Raw genomic sequence first — 24,371 nt, 5'->3', positions numbered from 1 at the left:
AATTAACCTACCCCAGCGGCACTTCCTACCTATCACCTAAAATTAATGCCTGCTGGAGCTGGTCTTTAACAACGCAGAGACTATAGCATACAACTGTTTTGAATTACGTATCTTAGTCAGCATCCAGGGCTACATTCAAGCTGATGTTGTAGAAAGCAAAATATGGTATGCAAAACGGTAGGCAGAATAACATTACATACCACTGGTTTGCTAGAATTATCTTTCGCCTTTTCACTGTGTTGCTGCAACAATAAATGCAACTCTTCAGGACTGGGGTTTTAGGTAAATAATGCAACAAGGAAGTGAGACAGGTAGGTCAATGAAAGTTCCTAGCAAAGGGTTAGGCAGATAGAATGGGCAGTCAATTAATTAAAATGCTTTTCAAAATGAACAAACTGACCTGGCTTTCTTGGTGAGCTATTACCAGGTTCTTTTGAGTTCTTAAAACATTTTCTTTACTCTCTGTTTCACAACAAACGTGGGCCAATTGCTGTGAGTTAATTGAAAAGGATTGTTTCCTAGTTGCCAAGAAACGGCGCTTTCTTACATTATGCAGGCCATTATGTGCACAGATCAAGCTTCCTGATTTTTCTTTCAGGGTTTAAGAATATTGGCTGCTGTGATTTAGTTGTCCCTTGAGCAGAGGAGCACAAGTCAAGAAGGATTTCAGGGGTATTGTTCCATTTCAATTTACCAGGTAAGATTTGGATTTATTTGAAAGTGCTATCTTCTCCCTTATGCTTAACTTTTCCTAAATCACTTAAATGCTTTTGAGTGAATGGGTGAATATGAAACGATGACTTTACCTGGGATAGCTTCAAGTAAAATCGTGCTAAATTGATTTTCTTCCAGCTGAAGTTTCTGAGGGAAAAAATTTTTTTTAAAGAGGTAGCCCTAATAATTGAGGTCTGTGAGACAGCCTCTAGAGTTTGTTTCTCATTGTTTTCAGAGTAGTAGATACAGGTAAACCAAGAAGTTGTGAGTGTATTTAGGGTTGAAATTCTAAAATCATTGCTATGGAAGCAAATATCATGATTTCTTGTTTGGAGAAAAGATTTCAAATCTGACTGGTTCCAGCTGAGAAATGGACTTTATATTTGTTAACTTCAAAAGGAAGACTTGTTGATCTTATGTATAACTTTGTTACCTGTCTCTCTTAAAAACAAAGCCTCTCTGTTGGCTATTTTCCTCATGATTTTATCTTAGAGATGAAGATAAAATCAGGGTCCTGTACTCAGTGTAGCTTACTAATACATATGATACAAACAAAAAATGCACCCTTCTTTCTCAGGAAGGAAAATATCATTTATTGATTCAAGGTTAGCTGCTCCCAGGCAAAGTAGTGCTCGCTGTGGATAATAATGTGGGGTAAGTGTTTGACGAGGACCCTGTGTATTGAGTTTGTTGAGTCAATTCATCCTCCCACTCTTAGAGTTCACACTTTCACAGGGTTAGGTTGAACTCTGTAATCCTGTGAACTTACACTCACAACATCACACAGTTTACATAGACTATACGTTGAAAACAAGCTTTGTCAAATTTGCAGGGAACCTAGCTGAGCGCTGTTATTGATCCTCTCTTTCAAAGTCATATTTTACCTCCTCTCCTGCATGGCTCTGGATTTCCTAGGAATATATTTCCTTTACAAGGAAGATCATTGTAACGGATACAAGTCAGGTCAAACATTTGTCGTCTCATTAAGTAAGTTTCCATTTGTTCAGAGTTTGAAGACAACTGATTATAAAGATGACCTGTGCAATATGAACCCTAGCTGATGCTGGAAAGAAAGCATTGCAGCATGCCTTTAATGATAATATGATTTGGGTTTTCCACCAGTGAACCCATACTCTGGTTAGGAAACTATTTTGTGCAATAATGTGAATCACTATCAATGAAGGGATAGTTGAATATGACATTCAAACCATCCATTTATTTTTAACTTGTCAAATTGGAGTCTCCTTTCTTGAATTTCTATACATTTTAAACTAAAATAACAAATCACAGTATCATCAGTTATCACAAATTCATTACACTGTATTTTTTATTTACATAGTAGTAAAATTAAGCAGCCCATTTAAATAAATGCATGGTTTGTAGTTATGTATACTTGGTGTGACTTACTACCATTTTTGGAACAGTGTATTTCTTTCCAGGTAAGATGTAATTAAACAATTCCATTCTAGCTTACATTCCCTTTTTTACCTTGTCAAAAAGTTCTCTTTGCCCTGACAATATACTTTTGATATTATTGGTATTATGGTGCTTAAAATATCTATGCTGGTAAAATTTTTGCCTAGTCATTTTGTATTTATTGGAGCAGGGTGACAGGTGAATATGTAGAATGGGTAGAGTAGAGCAGAAGTCAGACTGATACAATATCTTACAGGCAGATTTCTTCCCACCTAGCTCACCAGTTCTTCTTTGTAAGTATAACAGAGTGTTTGTGACATTAATAAACTATTAAATATATTTAATAGTGTAACAATAAATCTTGTCTTTATTTCTGAATGGTATTTTTTAAATTAAATATTAACTGATACTGATTTGCTTCTCTGTGGATTAAGAATTTTACAAAAAGAATGATGTCCACCTAGGATGGGATGGGAATCAGTCTATAAAATTTTTGTTCAACCTTAATTAAGAAGAGACTGAATTGCACTGACAGTTTGTAGATCACAGTGACTAAAATACCATAAAATGATAGACTTTGAAAGGCACTTATTGATTATTGAGTCTAATGGCTTTGAAACTTTATTTTGAGGAGTCCTACATATTCCCAAAAAGCATTATAACAGGTGAGCCTATGAAGGTAGGAGGAGTAGTTAGCTGGTGGTGTAGGGAAAACTGTATTATCAATCAGCCCATGCTTTTCCAGTTTGTCTGCAAGAACACAGAGAGCCTAAGGGTATTTCACAAAGTCTTTGTGGAAATCAAGATACACTGCATTTATAGCATTACTCTGATCTACAATTCAAGGAACTCAGTCAAATATGAGATTAATTTGACATATCTCATACCATGCACTCTGCAAGGTTTTTGACAGTCAATTCTTCTATTACAGACACTCAGCATGTCTTTGATTGTTCTAGAATTATTTCAGGGATCCTTACTAAGTAGCTTATCAATTTTTTTTAACACCACCTATTTTTAAATTTTTTTGAAAATTGGGATTGTTTATTTTATGGTACAACTCAAAATAATTTCAAAGATTTCTAAAAATATTATTGTGCCTTTGATAATTTTCCCATACTCTTTTGATATGAAATTTACCTAACTTTAGAAATCCAGAATAATGTATAAAGTAATACAGTGCTTTCTTACTGTTACCTAAAAATGGTCTTTGTAATATTAGAAGATTGTCTAAACGGAGAAGATTATGCAAAATATTTCAGTAATTTTAATGGTTCTATTATTTATCTATACACAATCAGCACCACACTTTATCTTGTTCTGATAAGCCAGAGGAGACATTCCTTTTTTTTGCTCTTAATTTTGTTTTTAAACAAGGATTTTAAACTTCTCAACTGCAGTGATATGATTTTTGAATCACTCTTATAAGTTCCTTTTTCCATGTTTGCTTTTAAGTATTTCTTTCTGGGTTTTTTTTCATTCTTATCAATTTATTTGGCAGAGATTTAAAACAAAGTTTGACAAAACAAGGTATTTTTGAGGAAACTAAATTTCTATTAGGAGAGGAAAACAGAATAACCCCCATGGAGAGCAATCAGTCAATGTCACAAAAATTACAAATGTCACTCCAGCAATTGCTACCTGTTTATAAAACTAAAGGATTGAAAACAATTTAAATGTCCATCAATAGAAAACTCATTATTTAAATTATGAAGTATTTATATAATAAAATAGTACGCATCCCTATAAAGGAATGAAGAAACTCTATATGTGTAGTTGAAGAATCTTCAAGATATGCCGTTAAATGAAAAAAATCAAAGTGCAGAACAAGTATGTGGTGTACAACCATTTATACTAAAAATATAATTTAAATATGTGATTTTATATTCATAAAATACCTTTGATAGAACACACAAGAAACTGGTAATGGTGGTTGTCTCTGAGAAGCGGAACAGAATAGCTGATTGTTCCAGTTATCTATAGCCCAGAACTTAGCAGCACAAAACAACATCTATTTTATCACACTCACAGATTCTGTGGGTCAAGAATTTGGTTAGGGGGGCTTCCCTGGTGGCGCAGTGGTTGAGAGTCCGCCCACCGATGCAGGGTACGCGGGTTCGTGCCCCGGTCCGGGAGGATCCCACGTGCCGCGGAGCAGCTGGGCCCGTGAGCCATGGCCGCTGGGCCTGCGCATCCGGAGCCTGTGCTCCAAAGAGGCCCGCATACCCAAAAAAAAAAAAAAAAAAAAAAAAAAGAATTTGTGTAGGGCACAGTGCAGGGGATGGGGGGCAACTTATCTCTCTGGTCATTGATGTCTGGAGCTCCAGCTGTGAAGAACTGATTGGCAGCATGTGACTTGAATGGCCAGAGCCTGACACATCTGAAGACTCTTCACTCCCTGTCTGGCACCCAGGCTACCGACTCAGCTGGCACTGTTAACCAGGGTGCCTACAAGCAATCTCTCCAGGTGACTGGAGCTCCCTCACAGCATGGTGGCCTCAGAGTAATTAGACCTCCTATGTGGCAACTCAGGGCTCCAAGAGCAAGTGTTCCAACAAGCAAGGCACATGCTGCATGGCCTTTACAGCTAGCCTCCAAAATCATATCCACCGTCCTCTATTGGTTGAAGCAGTCATAAACCATATTTGGTTTACCCATTCATCTCTGGGTGTGCTTATAAGTATTTCTAAAACCTGAGAATACTGTCTATCTTTTCTTCCTTTCTTTTGAGCAGTTATTCTCAATTTGGCAATGTCTGAAGATATTTTTTGGTTGCACAACAGAGGGGGTGTGGTACTCCCAACATCTAGTGGGTAGAGGCCAGGGTTGCTGCTAAACGTCTCACAATGTACAGGGTACTCCCTAGAACAAAGAAGTATCAGATTCCAAACGTCAATAATGCTGAGACTGAGACTGGCTAAATACATGATTATGGGTTAGAGTTTTTGTTTTCAAAAATCTGAAATCTCATGTGCCTTCATTGCTTTTATTTATAATATTGGCCTACAGGATCACACCTAATTTTTAATTGAACCTTCTGGAATCTGCCTATGTAAAGTCTAGGAATCATGATCTAACTGGATTGTCCAGTTTTCCCTTCCTTGATTATTACCATAATAAATATGACAATGGTCACATTATCTTTAAACTCATGTCACATCCATATTACTAAATAGTGCTTTGTCTGAATGACTTGTACAATATTTCCCTCATTGCTTCTACTTGTGAATAAAGAGGGACTCATTAAGGCAAGACAATAATATCATCTGTTTAACTGTTGTGCTCCTGATTTCATGTCCAAAGTCACTCTTTAATAACCATTCATTCATTCTATAGATATTTATTGAGCACCTATCATGTTCCAGAAACTGTTTTAGTTAGGAATTCAGTAATGAATAAAATAAAAATCCCATTTTTGTTGTGATTACATTCTAGTGGAAATCAGAAGATCCAAAATCCCCCTTTCTTCAACCATTTTTGATCCTGGTCTATTACATGTTCAAAACAAAATAACAGAATCTGATGCATTATAACTATATAAATAGTTGCAAAAGTTTGGTCATACTTTTTTTTTTTTTTTCCATGTAAACCCTCTGCTTCTTGGGGACTGCCAAGAACCTTTTCATTAATTTTTGAATTTCACTTTCTGGCAGATATCTCTGTTTTCAACTTGCTTGATGTATATTCTAGAGAAGACTGACTTTTGAAGTAAATTTTGAATGAAGGGAAATACAATGTTTGATGAGTTGAAATAATGTTAGTAAGAAAAGTCAATCTGGCATTTAGGAAAAAAAGGCATAAAAGTAAAGATGGAAAATTGTGAGTGGAAAGAGGCTAGTCAGGCCTGAAATTTATTTTATTTGCTATGCCAAGAAAAAAGGGAAAAGAAAAGAAGAAAAAGGATAAAAGATAAAGAGCTATAATGTATCTTTCCAGTGTAACCATAACTCAGAGTAATTCATTTTCTTGGGTAGATATTTCTATACCTGGTGAATTCTTCAGAATTTCTTACCTATGTCATAGTTTATTCCTCAATAGCCACTGATGAAGTTATTGGTTTCTTCTTTGGATAAGGAATGAGAAGCATAAATGAAGCAAGGTATTATAATTTTAATATTCTGATCCAGATATTTCTTTTGATTTTACTTTGTAGTTTCTTTCCTTCCCGAATGCTTTTTTTTTTTAGTGTACACAGAATTGTTTTCTTAGTATATATAGGAGTTAAAAGTTCTGCTAATATGTTAAAATGTGAAAAAAGGGATTTGATGCTCTAAAATTCTCAGACTTTGTAAAGTTATCAGTTTTAAGTAATCAGTTAGCTTATGAAATTTCTGTTTACCAAAAGCTATGATTCTCACCTTCTTCTGCTCTTCTATTTAAAAATAGAGATCATACCTAAGTAGGAGGTTATTAGTATAAAAAATTCCAAAGAAACAATATAACTGTAGCTACAAAAAATGTTTAAAAATTATGTGAGTATATTTTCTGGAGTTTACTGAAAATGAGAGAAATTCTAATATTATGCCTTACAACTAGTTTTCTAGCAATAAATTTGAAAAAAATTAAAAAAAAATTTTAATCTCAAAAGTCTTAGTGGTACTGACAGATTACAGCGAAATTACCTTTGTTGTGTGAGCGAAACAAAAAGGCCTCTTTTCATCTTTGTCCAAGTCCAGGCTTTGCCATCTATAAATGTGCTGAATGCGGGCAAGAACCTAGATTGTCTCAACCATAAACTCGGTAAAAACACTTATCTTGTAGTGTCATTATGGAAACTAAATGAGATATTACAGTTTAGTACTTGTCACAGAGAAACTATTTGGTAATATGATGTTCCCCTTTCTTTGCAACTCTTAGACTATCATAATTCAATTCATAGAAAAGATTCTAAAGGAACCTTAACAATCATCTAGTTTGTCACACATCTGATGCTTGAATTGTTTATGTTTTCCTGGTCACAATACGCTTTATTGTTCTAATAAAATAAGAGTTACCTCCTAAGACAACAGACATTTATAAATATTATGCTGAAACATATAAAATTGTCACTTTTATAGGTCAAACAGTCTAATACTGGCAAATTTCTTATGTTCCAATCTAATACATATAATATAAAAGCAAATCTTATTTCCCAAAATATAATTTTATATGATAAAGTCTGACATAACTTGATAATGCTAGAATGTAAACATAGTTCTATTAGATGTTTTAAAAAAATTATAAAAAGACACTACTAGAAAAATAGTCCTTAAGAGCTTTATGCACGGATCAACAAACTAGTCTGTGGGCCAAATCCAGACTGTCTTGTGGTTTTGTCAGCCCACAGGGTAAGAATTGTTTTTACATTTTTAAACAGTTGAAAAAAAATTCAAAGAAGGATAATACTTTGTGACACATAAAAATTATATGAAATTCAAATTTCAGGGTCCATAAATAAAGTTTTCTTGGAATAACCCATGCTCACTCATTTACATGTTGTCTTAGGCTGCTATTCTGCAAAAACAGAGTTTAGTAGTTGCAACATAGGTGTTATGGCTTGAAAAGCCTACAATATTTATTATCTGGCCCTCTACAGAAAAAGTTTGACTACCCCTGTCTTAGAGTCAAGCTGCCTACATTCGAATGCCATCGCCACCACTTCTTGGCTCTGTGATTTAGATAAGTTAATCTTTGTGAGTCTTGGTTTCCACATTTTAAAATAGGCATCCTAACAGTACTTATATCACAGGATAATTATGAGTAACTAATACATCATAAGTACTCTCTAAATGTTAGTACAATTATTAATATTCTTCCAGGGTGCTATTGTAAATGATTGGGGGGAAAAACTATAGAAGCTTGGAAGTGCAGGTGGGTGACAATTGTTGCATCACCATATCATGATATAACACCAGTTGTCAGCATTCTATGGACCTAATAGTAAAATGTAACCACTTGCTCATAGGAATGATTTTAATACTTACATCTCACTCATACCACATGGACCATTTCAACTTAAAAATATTTAAGTTTCTAAATTTGCAAGTGCTAAGCTGCAAAGTAGGGGCTGTTTTCTCCCTGGGACAATGAACATCTGCTGAAACAATTTGTCCAACAGAGCTTTTGCCTCTGCCGGCCTTTTTTTTTTTTTTTTAAAGAAATGGAAAAAGGATCATTGTTTAACTTCAATTCTTCTCATCTTCTAAACCAAGAAACAATTCCTCTCAGCACTAGATGTTTCTAGGATTTGGAAAAGTAAAGGGGCCTCAGCTTTTTATTTAGTTTTTCCTATTTTCAAGTAAGGGTAAGTAGAATTTTACTTAGAGCGCCATATTATTTTTTCCTTCTTATTTGAGTATTGTTTGAAAGACCACAGGCTTTTCTAGATGATTTAAGATTTCTGTAGTGAATTGAGCTCCACAGCACTTTCTAAGTCTGAGAGAGACTGGCGGGTGGGGTAGTGGTTATCACACAGCAGAAAAGGGGTCAAGCTTTAAATTAGAAAGGCTTTTAAGAAGCTCATATCTATTACTTTTTGTATGCAAAGTCAGAGTGGTCTGAAGGGAAGATGATCCAAAATCTTGAAAATAAATTAAATGCTCCCAAAGCTAAAATCCAATAGCATCCTAGAGATAATGGATGGTTAAGTAGAACTGCTGATAAACTTCAAGTCTAAGACTTATCAGTCAGGTTACCTCTCCAGCTTTTCTGCATTGGTTTCCCCAGGGAAAGCTGGAGAGAGGACACTTCAAGCACTCAGCTTTATAATGCACACTTAAGAAGGCAGTGAATAATAACCATTAGAGTTCTCTGGGTAAACCAGGTTGAATTAAAGGTGCTTCTTTTGTTACTTACTTTAAAGTAGAGCTTCTGGTCCTTGGGGATTACACCAAGAGCAATGAGTCATATCTGAAATGAGGAAGGGAAAGTGTTGTCAAATTTCATGTTGATTCATAAGAATAAGCATGAAAGGTTGTTCACAGTATTTCAGTGGGGGCAGGGAGACACAAGGGGAGACCAGAGAATCAAATACTTGAGCACTGAAGAGTTTCTATTTGCTATAAAAGATTGAAGAACCTTGCTGTTTTCAAATAGAGGACTTCATTATATATAAATTATTCCTGATTTTTTAAAATTTTATTTTATTCAAGTATAGTTGATTTACAATGTTGTGTTAATTTCTGCTATACAGCTAAGTGATTCAGTTATATATATATATATATATACACACACACACACACACACACATTCTTTTTCATATTCTTTTCCATTATGGTTTATCACAGGATATTGAATATAGTTTCCTATTCCTGATTTTTTTATTGTTTTCTAATTATTGTTATTTATAAAATGGTCAAGTATATAAAGAAAAAGAAAATGTTTTAGCTACCAAGTCAAAAATATTTTGCCACCTGCTATGTATTTTGCCAGCCAGTTAAAATCTTTAGCATTCTTTGGTACAAAGCCTTAAGATGATTGTGGGGTGGATGGAAATTTTCCTCTGTTAGAAACTTTTGGATGATAGTCAAACACTTTTGTAATTTCCTTCACCACTTTTAGCTCCTTTTGGCATCACTTATTTCAAGTATGCCTCAGGAATGTCAAGAAAATTGCCAGATATTATTTTGAATATTGTATTTTAATACAATATCAGGCTAAAGTTGTTCCTAGAGACTTCAGAAATAAAGGTAGAGTGCTTCTTTCTTATCTTTTAGCAAAATGGAAAACTTTAATTAAGACCCCATGGAGCTTTTGGTCAGTCTCCTACCTGTGAAAGTAGATTAGAAAAGAATTTTTATCCTCTGGCAGTAACAGATTTACTTTGGGGGGATGAGGGGAGAAGGAATTGGGTAGAAGGAAAACCAGAAGCTAGACTTGTCACTTAAGTTATCAAATGGTCCAAATATTTGTTCCAAAGCCACTGACTTCATTGGAGTTGTTTTGTCCTGAATATTGGCATTTGAGCCCTCCTCAGTTAAACCTTTTAGAATAATGACTCTGGCAATACTTTGGAATAAACTTTCCATGGTTATTTCCTCAGTTGAGTAAGTCTACAACTAGAAATTCTATCATTTCTGGCTACTCTAACTCCCGATACAAGTATGTGAGGTTTGTTGTCCTGGCACCAATAGGGAAAGAATGGTAGAGCAGGGAGACACCTCATGGGATCATCTAATCCATACTAAAATCATTCAAAACAGATGGTTCTTTAGTCAAAAGTTTTCCAAGGAAATCGTTACACTGGCAATTGCAGTATGACTAGGCTTATAACAATAAAAGAGGCTTGCTTGCCTTTCTGATCAAGAATCATTGCAATATCAAACAAAGGGTGAATTCTTTCCTAAGAAGCTTATGAGTAATTCAGGTCTCTACAAGCATTCCAGGAACAAGATTCTTTTTGGTTACTAAGATTGTAAGTGTGATTTTGGCCCAAAGGCTTAAAACCAAAGCACATATGCTGTGTCTCACTTGTTCTATGGACCACTTCCCTTTTCATTCCTCTCAGTATTTTTTTTCTATCTCTGTTATCTTGAGAAACAATAAGTATTTTTAGCAGGCTCACCTGAATTAATCTCTTACAGGGCTAACGTATTTGAACTAACAACCACAAAAAATAATTTACGGGGAAAACTCTTCCCTGCTCTATATTTTCTAGCTCTTATCCCATTATTTTTAGCTTTGTGACCTTGGGCAAGTCATTTAAATTCTCTGGGTCTCAGTTTCCTCTTCTGTATAAAATAAGAACGTGAATCTAGATGACTGAAAGAGTCTCTTTTAGCTCCAACAGTCTATAACCCAATCTATCATAAAGCAAAATTGTGACCTTTATCACGAAGAAAGGACAGTGGGAGGGAAACGCGTGAGGAATTTTTTCTCATTTCTCTCACTCCTACAAATGCTGCAAATGGCTGAAGTTGGAGACTCAGAACTTTATTAGGTATGTTAATTGTCTGGGTAAAGTTTTGCACAAGGTTTTAGAAGCTGAGGGGGTGAGAGATTTTAAGCTACAATCTTTTATTTTTCCCATTTTTGACTAATTTCAAGACTTGAAACCTGTTGTATTTTAGAATACTGAATAACATATCATGTGTTAGTTTCTTAGGAAATAACAGCTAACTGAATTTAATAGTTCACATTAGTATTGACATCTTCCTTCTAATTAATAAAATATAATTTTTCCCCCCAAGTTTTGTGATAAATGTGCTTACTCCTGCAAATGGCCAATATTTCTTTCTAATACTCCTTTGCTGAAATCCTCCAAAAAAGTTCAAAATACTTTTACTCCAGATAGAAAATACTGCTAAAAATTTACTTTTAATGATTCCATTCCACATGCAAATAGACTTTTAGAATCCAACTCTTTATCTATGGCTCTGAGGGTCAGAGGGGAGAAGAATATGTTATTAACAAACCTCCTATTGCTCTTCTTGAGATTTCCTCAAATGGCAGAGAAAACTAAAACTATGAGAAAATTACTGGAGAGCTCTAATAATAATAATAAAATATCCAATTTTGGTTACACAATTTAATTAACATACTGGGGAAAGGAGCTAAAATAAAAGGACTAGTTATGTTTCATTTCCTGAATTGTTATTTCCAAAAATAGAAACATTTTGTCCACTTCCCATTTTGTGGAGCTATTGCAAAAATTTTCTGCCATCACAAATCTTAGAGACAGTGAATCTTACTTAAAAGTTGTGGACAGCCTACTGCCGAAGTGCCAAAGTAGACTTGGTTTCATGTGAAAGATCTAGGAGCATAGCTGTTCTATTAGATTACGTTAGGAACCAGCCTTGGCGACAAGTTAAATCTTTCAAAGATTAAAAAATACTTCATTTTAACTGTCACTTGCTTAGTATGTCAGGCTGATTAAGGTTAGGTTAGCTCAGTGACACCATTGAGTGTTACCAAACACTGCAAATAATTGTGCATGGAGAGATAATAGCTGCAAGAAGAGCCGGTGACCAACTACAATGCTTATGTTTTTATTTTTCTATCACTGCTGAAAAAGTAAATAAATTTAATTAAAAAATTTCCACAGAATTTATAAAACCTGATTTATTCAAAGTTTAAAAATTGATCCATATTACAAAATCAAAATAATGTAAATAGTTTTATACCTTTTATTGGTAGAATATACAAACTCAGAGAACCAAGAACCTGTGACTTTCAACTTTAAAAAACCCTCATTTTCCAGTGTGTTTTCAATATATTCTATTAGATCTTCTTTGAAAATGAAAAGTACTCTACTACAGATTGCACTGATCTCAACAGGAGGAGAAAACAATCTATTTTTCATTAGAGTTCCTGATGGAAACAACAGAGAGAGCCAGTAATTTGTTAAGTGCAATAATGTCTCCATGAAAATCATGAATGAGGGACTTTCCTGGTGGAACAGTGGTTAAGAATCCGCCTGCCAATGCAGGGGACACGGGTTCAAGCCCTGGTCCAGGAAGATCCCACATGCTGCGGAGCAACTAAGCCTGTGCGCCACAACTACTGAGCCTGCACTCTAGAGCCCACAAGCCACAACTACTGAGCCCACGTGCCACATCTACTGAAGCCCACACGCCTAGAGCCCGTGCTCTGCAAAGAGAAGCCACCGCGATGAGAAGCCTGCGCACCGCAATGAAGAGTAGCCCCTGCTCGCGGCAACTAGAGAAGGCCCGTGCACAGCAACGAAGACCCAACGCAGCCAAAAGAAAATCATGAATGAAGGACATGATTTTTAAAAGATTAACTTGTGAGGATAATTCCCAGGTACATAATATTTTTCTAAACTGCCTTGCTTCAAGAAGGCCTCTCCAGAGAATAACTGAAACAATAAGAAAATAAACTTTAAAACATTATGTAAGACATTCAATATATTTTTCTTCAAAATACATTTCACTGACTTAGTAGATATTCCAGGTAAGAAGGCACTAGTTTTATACTGGAATTTAGACATTTTCATTGGTTCAAAAGTATTCATTAAGAAAAACCTATATCTCGCTGAAGCACTGAGTCATAAGATTAAAAACTGTCCAATATTATTTTCTACTCCAGACAATATTATCTTTTGTGTTCCAACACTCAGCTCTTCCACCTAATTGGTACGTCTCATATGTTATATAGATAACAGCTCTTTTAATACTCGGAACCATTAGTTGTGTGTCCAAGATAACCTACATTCACAAATAGATAAGTACTTTTATTTTTGCATAGAAATGAAGAATGAGGAAATTTAGAAGTTAGATTTCTAAAAAGATAATTTAAAAGGTTCTCATTTAGCTATTTATCCATGTATCAGCAGCCTGGTGGCCCTAGTCACCCCCTTTGCTCAGTTGCCTACAATGGCTAACTGGAAATGGTCCCGCTTTTGCCCCTTCTCTGGGTCTCACATATAGTGTGAAACATAATTTTCTTCTTTTTTTTGTTTTGCTGCCACCCCTGCTTCCCACCCTACTTCCCATTAGATGTGGCAAAGGTCAGGGGGTTCATCCTCCCCACTTTACTCTTTATTTTCAGTTCCTACTAATGCTGAATTATCTCTTTCACATCCTTCCTCCTATGGCTATCCTCTTCTATCCATTTTGCATAAACACAAATGTAAAACATGTGTTTTCATTTATTTCCCTGAAACACAATCACACCAGGCAGTTGGGTTAAAGGTTTGGGTGGATATCTTGGGATACGAGGGTATTATATCACAGCACAGCATGGCAAATAATGTGAAACTGAACATCAGACATCTCTGTTCACTGGCAGTATTTGCCACTAACCAGCACCTTTTCTCAGGACCTAGCTCCTAATATCTTGCAGCCATCTTCCCTACCTCCTATTATCCTCCATTGCTTTTCCTGGTTTTGGAACACTTGATTCATCCATCTCTGGCTAAAGCAAAACATTCTTCTTACTTTATTATGCAGGCGATGTTTTCTTTGTCCAATTTTTAGCTCATTTTAGACAAGCCCCAAATGCAGAATCAAAGATGGCTCACCAAAATGCTTTTGCTAAATAAGACATTTTTCTCCATGAGGAATTCCTTTTTTTTAAAATACATTTATTTATTTTATTTATTTATTTTTGGCTGCGTTGGGTCTTCGTTGCTGTGTGCAGGTTTTCTCTAGCTGTGGTGAGCGGGGGCTACTCTTCGTTGCAGTGCACGGGCTTCTCATTGCAGTGGCTTCTCTTGTTGCGGGTCACGGGCTTTAGGCATGCAGGCTTCAGTAGTTGTGGCATGCGGGCTCAGCAGTTGTGGCCCAACGGGCTCTAGAGAGCAGGCTCAGTAGTTGTGGAGAATGGGCTTAGTTGCTCCGCGGCATGTGGAATCTTCCCGGACCAGGGATTGAACCTGTGTCCCCTGCATTGGCAGGCGGATTCTTAACCACTGCGCCACCAGGGAACCCTCCATGAGGAATTCTGTTACCTGCCTTTGAGCTGCCCAACCACCCCCACACACACAAGTTTTGTAGCACACTCTACATTTTAAAGGCCATTCAGCCAGCAAGGTATTAAGTTTTTGAAGGGCCCTGGGAAGAAACCTAGGATTCATTCCCATGTTCTTCCTATTCCCTCCTGACCATAACCAAATCCCAAGCCCTGTTGATTCTGCTGGAAACATCTCTCTTACTTCTACTGCTACCCTTATCCAACACAGCATTGTCTTTTCACCAGTATTAGTTCAGCAGCCTCCTAATCCATTGTTGGGAGGAGAAACTTATCCTCTACCAACTTAAGTCCAAGTGGTTGGGAGCCTACAAGTTAATTGATGACAGATGGATTAACAGGAGAAAAGTTAATTTTCACATACAAGTGAGAGGACCCCGTATGAAGTGGCTCCCCAAACAGCTAGGAGTAAGGGTTTATATACAAGCTTAATGAAGGGGGGTGGATGAGTTTAGGAATTCAAAGGATGGAAGGTTCTGATGAGGCTTGTGCATACAGTTTTCTGGAATGTCCCAATGCCTAAGGCCAGTCACCTTCCTGACTAGAGGCTTCCCCAGAGACTGGGTTTGGGGCAGCTGACTCTCATAAAGCCCTGCTTTAGTCAGATAAGGGAAGTCCTGATAAGATTACTTTCTGCAGACGTTTTCATTTTGAAGTAATCCGCATACCATTTTGGTGGGTTGATGATCCCTACGCTATCTCCCTACATCCAGTCTTGTTTCCACACCTGTTCACGTTGCAGCCAGATATTTCTAAAACACCTGATCATGACACTCCCTTTCTTAAAAATACTTCAGTGGCTTTTCACTGCCAAGGATTATGATTTATAATCCTAGATTTACCACTTACCTACTAAAGCTTAAAGAACCAAAGAGTAAAATTGTATAAATCTAGCCTATATGGCCAAAGTTGATTTACATGGCAGGAAAGGTAAGGCAAGGTGGGTAAATTATGATATACCAAAACATTAGTATTTAGTGCCATGACACATTTTGCATCTATGTTTCTCAGATTTTACTTCTGAAGTTCCTACTTGGGGCAGTGTGCCAGGTACCAAATCTTTTTCTCTTCCCTTCGATTTTGATTAACATTTCATTCCTTTAGGGCCTTACTGAAACGCCTGGCTAAGTTAGTTCATAAGCTTATTCTTATTAGTGTTAATAAGTTAATGTACTATGCATTTCCACATACAGTGTTTCTATTTGAATAAGGTCATTCATGACTAATACCACGGGATGACCTATAAAAGGCATTTCAGACCCTGAAGCAACAAGCTAAGGAGAAAATCTGAGCAAATGGGCTTTGAATACCTCTTAAACCCAAGGTTCTTGCTCTGCTTATGAATAGAACTGGCCCTGAAGGGAAGAATTCTATTGCCTTTGTATAATCTGCACCCCTCAGGAGAGGGGTTCATGCTACTCTGTATTACTCTATTATGTAGCACAACCTCAGTGTACCAAATGGGATATTTTGCTATCCAGCTGTGATTCCTACATACTTGAATTGTCCATATGTATTTTTAAAATAGATTTATTTAGATATAATTTACATGCCATAAAATTCACCCTATTTAAAGTGTACAGTTGAGTAACTTTTAGTATATTCTGAGCTGTGCGACCAACACCCCTATCTAATTTTCAAACATTCTCATCATCCCCAAAAGAAACGCTGTACACATCAGCAGTCATTCCCTATTCCCACCCCCATTACCTCAACCTAGCACTAGGTAACAATCTATTTTCTGGCTCTACAGATTTGTCTATTCTGGACTTTCTGTACAAATTGAATCATACATCATGTGACCTTTTGTGAATGGCATCCTTCACCTAGCATAATGTTTTCAATATTCCTCCATGTTGTAGCATGTATCAGTACTTCATTCCTTTTTGTTGCCAAATAATATTCCATTATATGGATGTGCCACCATTGTTTATCCATTCATCGGTTGATGGACATTTGGGTTGTTTCCACTTTTTGTCTATTGCGAATAATGCTGCTATGAACATTAGTGTACACATTTTTGTGTGGATATATGTTTTCAATTCTCTTGCTTGTATACCTTGCTGTAGAATTGTTGGTCATATGGTAATTCTATGTTTAACATTTTGAGAAACTGCCAAACTATTTCCAAAGTGGCTACAGCAGTTTATATTCCCATCAGCAAGTATGAGCATTCCAATTTCTCTGCATCTTTGCCAACCCTTGTTATTGCCATCTGGTGGGTATGAAGTAGTATCTCATTATGGTTTTGATTTGCCTTTCCCTAAGGACCATTGATGTTGATCATCTTTTCATGAGCTTATTGGCCATTTGTATATCTTCCCTGGAGAAATGTATATTCACATCCTTTGACCATTTCTTATTGTGTTATTTGTTTTTATTATTATTGAGTTTTAAGAGTTATTTATATATTCTAGATATAAATTGTTTGTCAGATATATGATTTACAAATATTTTCTCCCACTCTGTGGGTTGTCTCTTCACGTTTTTGTCAGCTTCTTTTGAAGCACAAAATTTTTTAATTTTGAGGAGGTCTAATTTGTCTATTTTTTCTTTTGTTGCTTACTCTTTTGGAATCATATCCAAGAAAATATTGCTTAAGCTAAGGTTACAAAGGTTTGCTTTTATGTTTTTTTTCTAAGAGTTTTATAATTTTAGCTTTTAACTTTAGGTCTAGGATCCATTTTTGATTAATGTTTGTATATGGTATGAAGTGGGTGTCTAACTTCATTCTTTTTCATGTAGGTATCCAGTTATCTCAGCACCATTTGTTGAAATTGCATATACTTTTAAACCATATGCTAGGAAGCTGTTGAGTTAACAGTTCTGTTAGTCATTTGTTACTGAGTAACCTAGTAAGCAAATTCAACTCTGAGAGACTTCAGGTATCAGTATTTGGTTCTGTAGATTTGTATATACTGTTTATCTCTTCTTGCTTTTGAGTATTTTGTGAGTTTTGTTCTGTTGAATATTTCATGTATTTGGATGCATTTCTCTTCCCTAAAGTAAATATATAATTTACTATATTTAAATACTGATTTACCATATTTAATAGTGGGAACTGCTACATGTAATTAATCTTGACCTACAAAGAGCTAGCAATTCATCCATTTATTTCCTCAAGAAAAGTTTTTTGAGTACCTATGTGTCATGGATATAATGCTGGGAATATAGTAATAAGCAAAACATATTCCTTGTCCTCAAAGAACATATTCTAGAGAGAAGAAGCAAACAAACAAACAGAAACAAAAAAAAAAAATATGTGAGGTATGGATGTTGATACATGTTAAGAAGAAAATAACAGCCAGAGGAAGAGGGTAAAGAGTGATGCAAAAGTGTTGCCAGTCTGTATAGAGTAGTCAGCGATCTCTTTGATGAAGGCAACATTTAGTCAGAAACTGGAAGGCTGCATCAAACTATCTATGGCCGATATCCTAAGGACGAGTGTTCCATGCAGCGGTAAGAGCAAGTGCAGCGACCTGAGATGGGACATGCTTGGCTCAGCTCAAATTTTCTCCCTCCCTCTGTAATTCTAACGCCAACAGCATAATTTCTGTACACATTCCAATTTCACCATAGTTTCTCTTCTAAAAACATTTTGCCATAATTGATTATATATTGTACCATACCTAAGAAGATTCAGTTTGGATGTTTCAAAATTAGATAAATTTAAACAAAACAACAAAAAACCCCAAACATTTTCCTGCATTACATTTTGCATCCTTGCTGAAGCACGATTTCTGATTTTGCAACTTCAGTCCAATTCAGCAAACTTAACTGAATGCCTACAGTGATATTTCCCAAATTGTAATCTGTGGACCATATTTGTGATTCAGAACTTTTACTACGACTTGAAAATGGTTTGAATAATTAAATGGTTAATAATTAAATGGTTTGAATAATTAAAATTAGGCCTCAGTAATTTATGACTATGCCTGTATGCTTGTTTTCTGACAATATGGAATGTAGTGAATGCCACCAGGGTGACTTAATTCCAAGGAGCTGTATGTTGAGGAATCTTATGGCTTATGCATAGCCTACCTTGAGCGTCATCAGCTATGACACACCGGGTGTGTATCATGGGGTCAATTCGTCACTTATGCCACATATGGCTATAGTAATTTAATAACTCACTGGAGTTACTGTTAGGAAATCAGATGTTGTTGCCTGTACACCACTGAATATCAATAACCAAAGAGAAGATACATTTGCCATGAAAATTTCAATGCATTTTACAGACAGTACTTTTCTTAAAAAGTCATCACTTTTTGACAGTAATACCCTGAAAATCAATGCCCCACCTTTCTCTGTTCCTCCTTCCCTTTGTTCATGATCTCTGTTTCGGATTACTTTAGGCAGTTGGTAAATCTTAAGTGGCCTGGATATGTGAATGCAAGGTGCTTTGATATTTTCAATATTTAAACTCAGAATATTCCAGAATGCCCTAAATTAAAATGCAATTATGAAATGCCCTTTTGCCTTTTCACCAAATATATTCAATTCCTACCCACTGACTAAGGTAAAATAATCCTTTCTGTCCCTTAACTCACATTAAAACTCTTTCCCCTTGCCTAGCATTTCTTTTTGTTTGTTTGTTGTTTTTTAGGTTTTTTTCCAACTGGCAAATAACATGTACATTTTATTTTTAAAGAAAAATATGGCCTAATATAAAATAAAATTGGAATCAAGCAGTCTTTTTTTGTAAACATCTTTATTGGAGTATAATTACTTTACAATGGTGTGTTAGTTTCTGCTTTATAACAAAGTGAATCAGCCATACATATACATATATCCCCATATCTCCTCCCTCTTGCATCTCCCTCCCTCCCACCCTCCCTATCTCACCCCTCTAGGTGGACACAAAGCACTGAGCTGATCTCCCTGTACTACATGGCTGCTTACCACTACCTATCGGTTTTACATTTGGTAGTGTATATATGTACATGCTACTCTCTCACTTTGTCCCAGCTTATCCTTCCCCCTCCTCATGTCCTCAAGTCCATTCTCTAGTAGGTCTGCATCTTTATTCCCGTCCTGCCCCTAGGTTCTTCATGACCACTTTTTTTTTTTTTTTAGATTCCATATATATGTGTTAGCATACAGTATTTGTTTTTCTCTTTCTGACTTACTTCACTCTGTATGACAGACTCTAGGTCCATCCGCCTCACTACAAATGACTCAATTTCATTTCTTTTTATGGCTGAGTAATATTCCATTGTATATATGTGCCACATCTTCTTTATCCATTCATCTGTCGATGGACACTTAGGTTGCTTCCATGTCCTGGCTATTGTAAATAGAGCTGCAATGAACATTGTGGTACATGACTCCTTTTGAATTATGGTTTTCTCAGGGTATATGCCCAGTAGTGGGATTGCTGGGTTGTATGGTAGTTCTATTTTTAGTTTTGTAAGGAACCTCCATACTGTTCTCCATAGTGGCTGTATCAATTTACATTCCTACCAACAGTGCAGGAGGGTTCCCTTTTCTCCACACCCTCTCCAGCTTTTATTGTTTGTAGATTTTTTGATGATGCCATTCTGACTGGTGTGAGATGACATCTCACTGTAGTTTTGATTTGCATTTCTCTAATGATTAATGATGTTGAGCATTTTTTCATGTGTTTGTTGGCAATCTGTATATCTTCTTTGGAGAAATTTCTATTTAGGTCTTCTGCCCATTTTTGGATTGGGTTGTTTGTTTTTTTGATATTGAGCTGCTTGCAAATTTTGGAGATTAATCCTTTGTCAATTGCTTCATTTGCAAATATTTTCTCCCATTCTGAGGGTTGTCTTTTGGTCTTGTTTATGGTTTCCTTTGCTGTGCAAAAGCTTTTAAGTTTCATAAGGTCCCATTTGTTTATTTTTGTTTTTATTTCCATTTCTCTAGGAGGTGGGTCAAAAAGGATTTTGCTGGGATTTATGTCATAGAGTGTTCTGCCTGTTTTCCTCTAAGAGTTTTATAGTGTCTGGCTTTACATTTAGGTCTTTAATCCATTTTGAGTTTATTTTTGTGTATGGCGTTAGAGAGTGTTCTAATTTCATTCTTTTACATGTAGCTGTCCAGTTTTCCCAGCACCGCTTATTGAAGATTGCCTAGCATTTCTTATGCCGTATTTTCCACACTGTGTTATGCATACATCCCTTGACTACCATCAGCTAGGAGCATACCCTAGGGCTGTAGAGGGTTCTCAGTAAATATTTACAAATGTATTATTATTATGGCCTGGAAGTATTAGGGAGATAAATATCAGAATGATCCCATGGGGTTCAACTTTGTTTCTATTTTGGTTTCTTAGTTTTGTTTCTTTAATTTGAAAAGCTTTGATTAAAAAAAAAAAACAGGAGAGAATGAGTGGGAAGAAAAGTTTAAAGTATGTCATTCCTTTAGAGATATTTTTTTCATTGTTTTTACCTGCCCAGTGGTTAGATATAGAATTCAACTTAAAAAACAAAATGAAACAAATGTTGTTTTGAGTCCTAATGGCTAGTTCCTTTGAATGTGGCTGGAATGATGGTCTTTAAAGGGTGTTACCAGATTACATCTTTGCCAAGTAAGGAAGGTGGAGCTGTGTGGGAATGAGGCTTTGTTTAGTCAGGTTGTATAATGTTTTGCTGAGACATGTTGGGAAAAGCAATCCAAAGTAATGTGGACTCACTATGAAGTCACAGTCTGAAGCACACCTTATAAAGTTTAGAGATTTTTTTTGTGATCCTCTTGGAAATTTGCATACCAGAAATGTTAGAGAAAATTAACTCTAATATATGTGTATGTATGTATATACAGTCCCTTCCCCTAACATTTGTGGGACTTGAAGAATAGTACAGATAAAGGCCCATATACAACACATCAAGTTATAAAGCATAGTATCTTCAAATAAAGTATGTTCTTTTCTCCCACCTTAAAAATACGTCTTCAGACAAAGTTAAAATTTAAAACTCTTTGATAACCTTGGAGCTTCATGTTTAAAAAGTGGAGATCCTGGAAAAGCCTGGTCTACAGCCCACAGCCCAGCTCCCCCACCCTTCTCTTCCCATCCCCAGCTCCATCCCACAAGGTGAGAGGTCTCAAGAGGATGCAGGTGGCCACATCTATTCACACATCCATATCAGATCCATAGCAAACAGCTGCCTCTTGGGCCTCCCTTGGGCCTAGGGGTGCAGAACAATCCATGCCTAGGGACTGGGGAAGAAGCTGAAGCAGGTTCAGGGCCTTTTGGGTGGAGAAGTCTGGAATTCCAGGTAACCAGAGAAGGCATAGGGGCATGGTTCAGGCTCTGGGTAGGCACAATCATTTAGTTCTTGGATTCTTTGTCTTGTGCAAAGGGCTGTAGTCAGAGGAAGGGCAGAGAGATTCTCTGAAACAGAAGGCACAGAACAGATGCCCTTCTTGCCTGAGTCAAAGAGCCATACTGTGTGTATATATATTTGTGTGTGTGTGTGTGTGTGTACACCAAGCTCTGATGCCTATATATCTTTTAAAGATATAGAAAATTTGACATATACTCAGGTATCGAGGGAGAGATATAACCTTATGGATGATCTGAAAGGATGAACAATACTTGATTGTATTACAATACATGACAATACATACTTGTCATTGTGTACACTAGAACAATTAATGGACTGTGGACATCTAAATACTTCAAACAAATAATGATACATTATAAAATAATGAGATTGAAGCCCCTTTCAGAAAGGCCTAGAAAGCTGTCATTTCTCTCATCCATGTACTGAAGGATCAACTTCATCTCACTCCCTACTGTACAGCTCTGCCCTAGGGAAAATGAGGAGGATTATCTCTTGCTGAACAGAGCCCAGCAGGGGACTGATGTGAGAAGCCCCCTTCAGTTAGGTTCCCCTCACCCATCCTCCAACCTCCAACCCTTTTGGTATCTTCACAACCTCTTACCTTGAGCCCCCTTGCTCCTCTTGTATGCACTTTGGAAGGGATTTTCTTAAAATTTCACAGCCCTTTAACCTCATGAGCTGCTGAATATCTTAAGCCATAGAGAGAGTTGAAGCTCAATCTTTAGTCTTTTGAACAAAAAATACTGAAGCCCTAACTATATTTACTTTTGTGGTATGGGGATAGTGAAAGGAGATATTCAACAAAATGAAGCATGTGAATAAGAAAAGATTACTTTTTGTATGTGAATGTGGCTTTTAATTTTTCTGAGAGGCAATTTTTCAGCTAGCGTCTGTATTTCACAAATGGAATAGTCAAAAACTTGCTTCTAGGTAATAGGAGAATCCACCAAGGTATATAAAATGCAGTAAAGTAGGGCTTCCCTGGTGGCGCAGTGGTTGAGAGTCCACCTGCCGATGCAGGGGACGCGGGTTCGTGCCCCGGTCTGGGAAGATCCCACATGCTGCGGAGGGGCTGGGCCCGTGAGCCATGGCCGCTGGGCCTGCGCGTCCGGAGCCTGTGCTCCGCAGCAGGAGAGGCCACAACAGTGAGAGGCCCGCGTACCGCAAAAAAAGAAAAAAAAAAATGCAGTAAAGTAGTTCTTAATAAAATGAATCAGACGTTTGAGCAGATATTGCAAATACACATATGTGAACCACTGAGGTTTAACACTGTATTTAATAGTCTTGGATAACTTGAAGTAGTGAATTTAATCTGCCATGATCTGATTTGTCAGAATTTGAAATGAGACAAGGTATTTTTCTGATATTTTAAGTGATCTACACCGTGGATCATGGCTATTTGTAGGTTTCTTTACTACCATGTTCTCAAATATGTTATTACTCTGCAAAGAAGAAAGTGGGTAATTGTCCTATGTAGATAAACAGAGGGAGGGGGCGAGCTTGCACGCTGCCTGAGGACAAGGACATCTTGCTGGCTCACCACCCTCTTTCCAGAATCTAGAATCCAGAATGGCCCATAGTAAGGTCCTTGTAAGTATCCGGTGGCTAACAAAAGAATAAGTGAATTAATGGAAGTAATTTATATCAAGTACTGACTATGGCCCAGAGATTAGTGTTTTAGTTTGATTAGTGTTTGGTATATTGTATGGCATTAAATCTTGAGTTATAAGTGAAGAAAATGAGAATCAACAAGGTTACATAACCTGCCCAAGATAACACAACTTGTGAAATGATGGACTCACCTACCAACTATACTGTGATTTCATTATTTTTATTTCCTTGTAATATGTATACATATCACAGATTTAAATCTTGTTAGCTGTGACTGGCGTATCAAGAATATGACAGTTATATATAGTCAGTAACTTCCTTTCAAGGCTACCAGTATAGTTTGAAAGAGGGAAGCCAGTAATCTGTGGTCTAACATGGCAAAATTCTGTGCACTAAGTAATCCTGGCTCCTCTACCTCAGGGAGAAGCAGAGTTCCTGAGCAGACTTCTGACCTCTTTCTAGTGGCCATCAATAATCAGGGACCTCTGACGGCCACACATAGCAGGAAGAACAAACTATTACTTGTTCTCCAGAACCTTTCTTTTCAACTTGCTCTGACTTCCCGGACTCTGGGTCTTGATTACCTAGAACCATGGCTCTTGCCACCTGTGCTTGGCCTTACCTGACTTCCCTGGACTCCAGCCTAATGTATAACAACCTTGTGCCCCTCCCAGCCTGTGTCTACCTCCCCTGGCCTACCCGAAGCTCTCGAATGATGGTATCTGCCAGAACCTACCTGGCTCTTCTGCATGTTCTCTTGGCCTATGTAACCTCATAACCACCTAAGCAGTGAACTGCTGAAAATCTTAGGAGTCCTAAAAATAACTGGAAAACAAATTAGCTCTTATTCTAAACTGTCTTCTTTGTTACTATAACACTTATGTGGGACTTCCTTCTGTTCAGATAGGCCTG

General features: G+C 36.8%; 1 long non-coding RNA gene across 1 annotated transcript in view; it reads left to right on the top strand.

Moving 5' to 3' along the window:
* The first annotated feature begins 565 nt into the window (after positions 1 to 565).
* The window catches only part of LOC137226452 (uncharacterized), a 61,180-nt gene continuing 37,374 nt past the window's right edge, over positions 566 to 24,371 (top strand). The window contains exon 1 of the long non-coding RNA XR_010944356.1: positions 566 to 697. This is a non-coding gene — a long non-coding RNA (uncharacterized lncRNA). The remainder of the gene's footprint in view (positions 698 to 24,371) is intronic.

This window comes from Pseudorca crassidens, chromosome 6, assembly GCF_039906515.1.
Source record: "Pseudorca crassidens isolate mPseCra1 chromosome 6, mPseCra1.hap1, whole genome shotgun sequence".
Classification (NCBI taxonomy): Eukaryota; Metazoa; Chordata; class Mammalia; order Artiodactyla; family Delphinidae; genus Pseudorca; species Pseudorca crassidens.
Note: the sequence above shows the minus strand (reverse complement) of the source record. Positions and strands in the feature narration are given on the sequence as shown.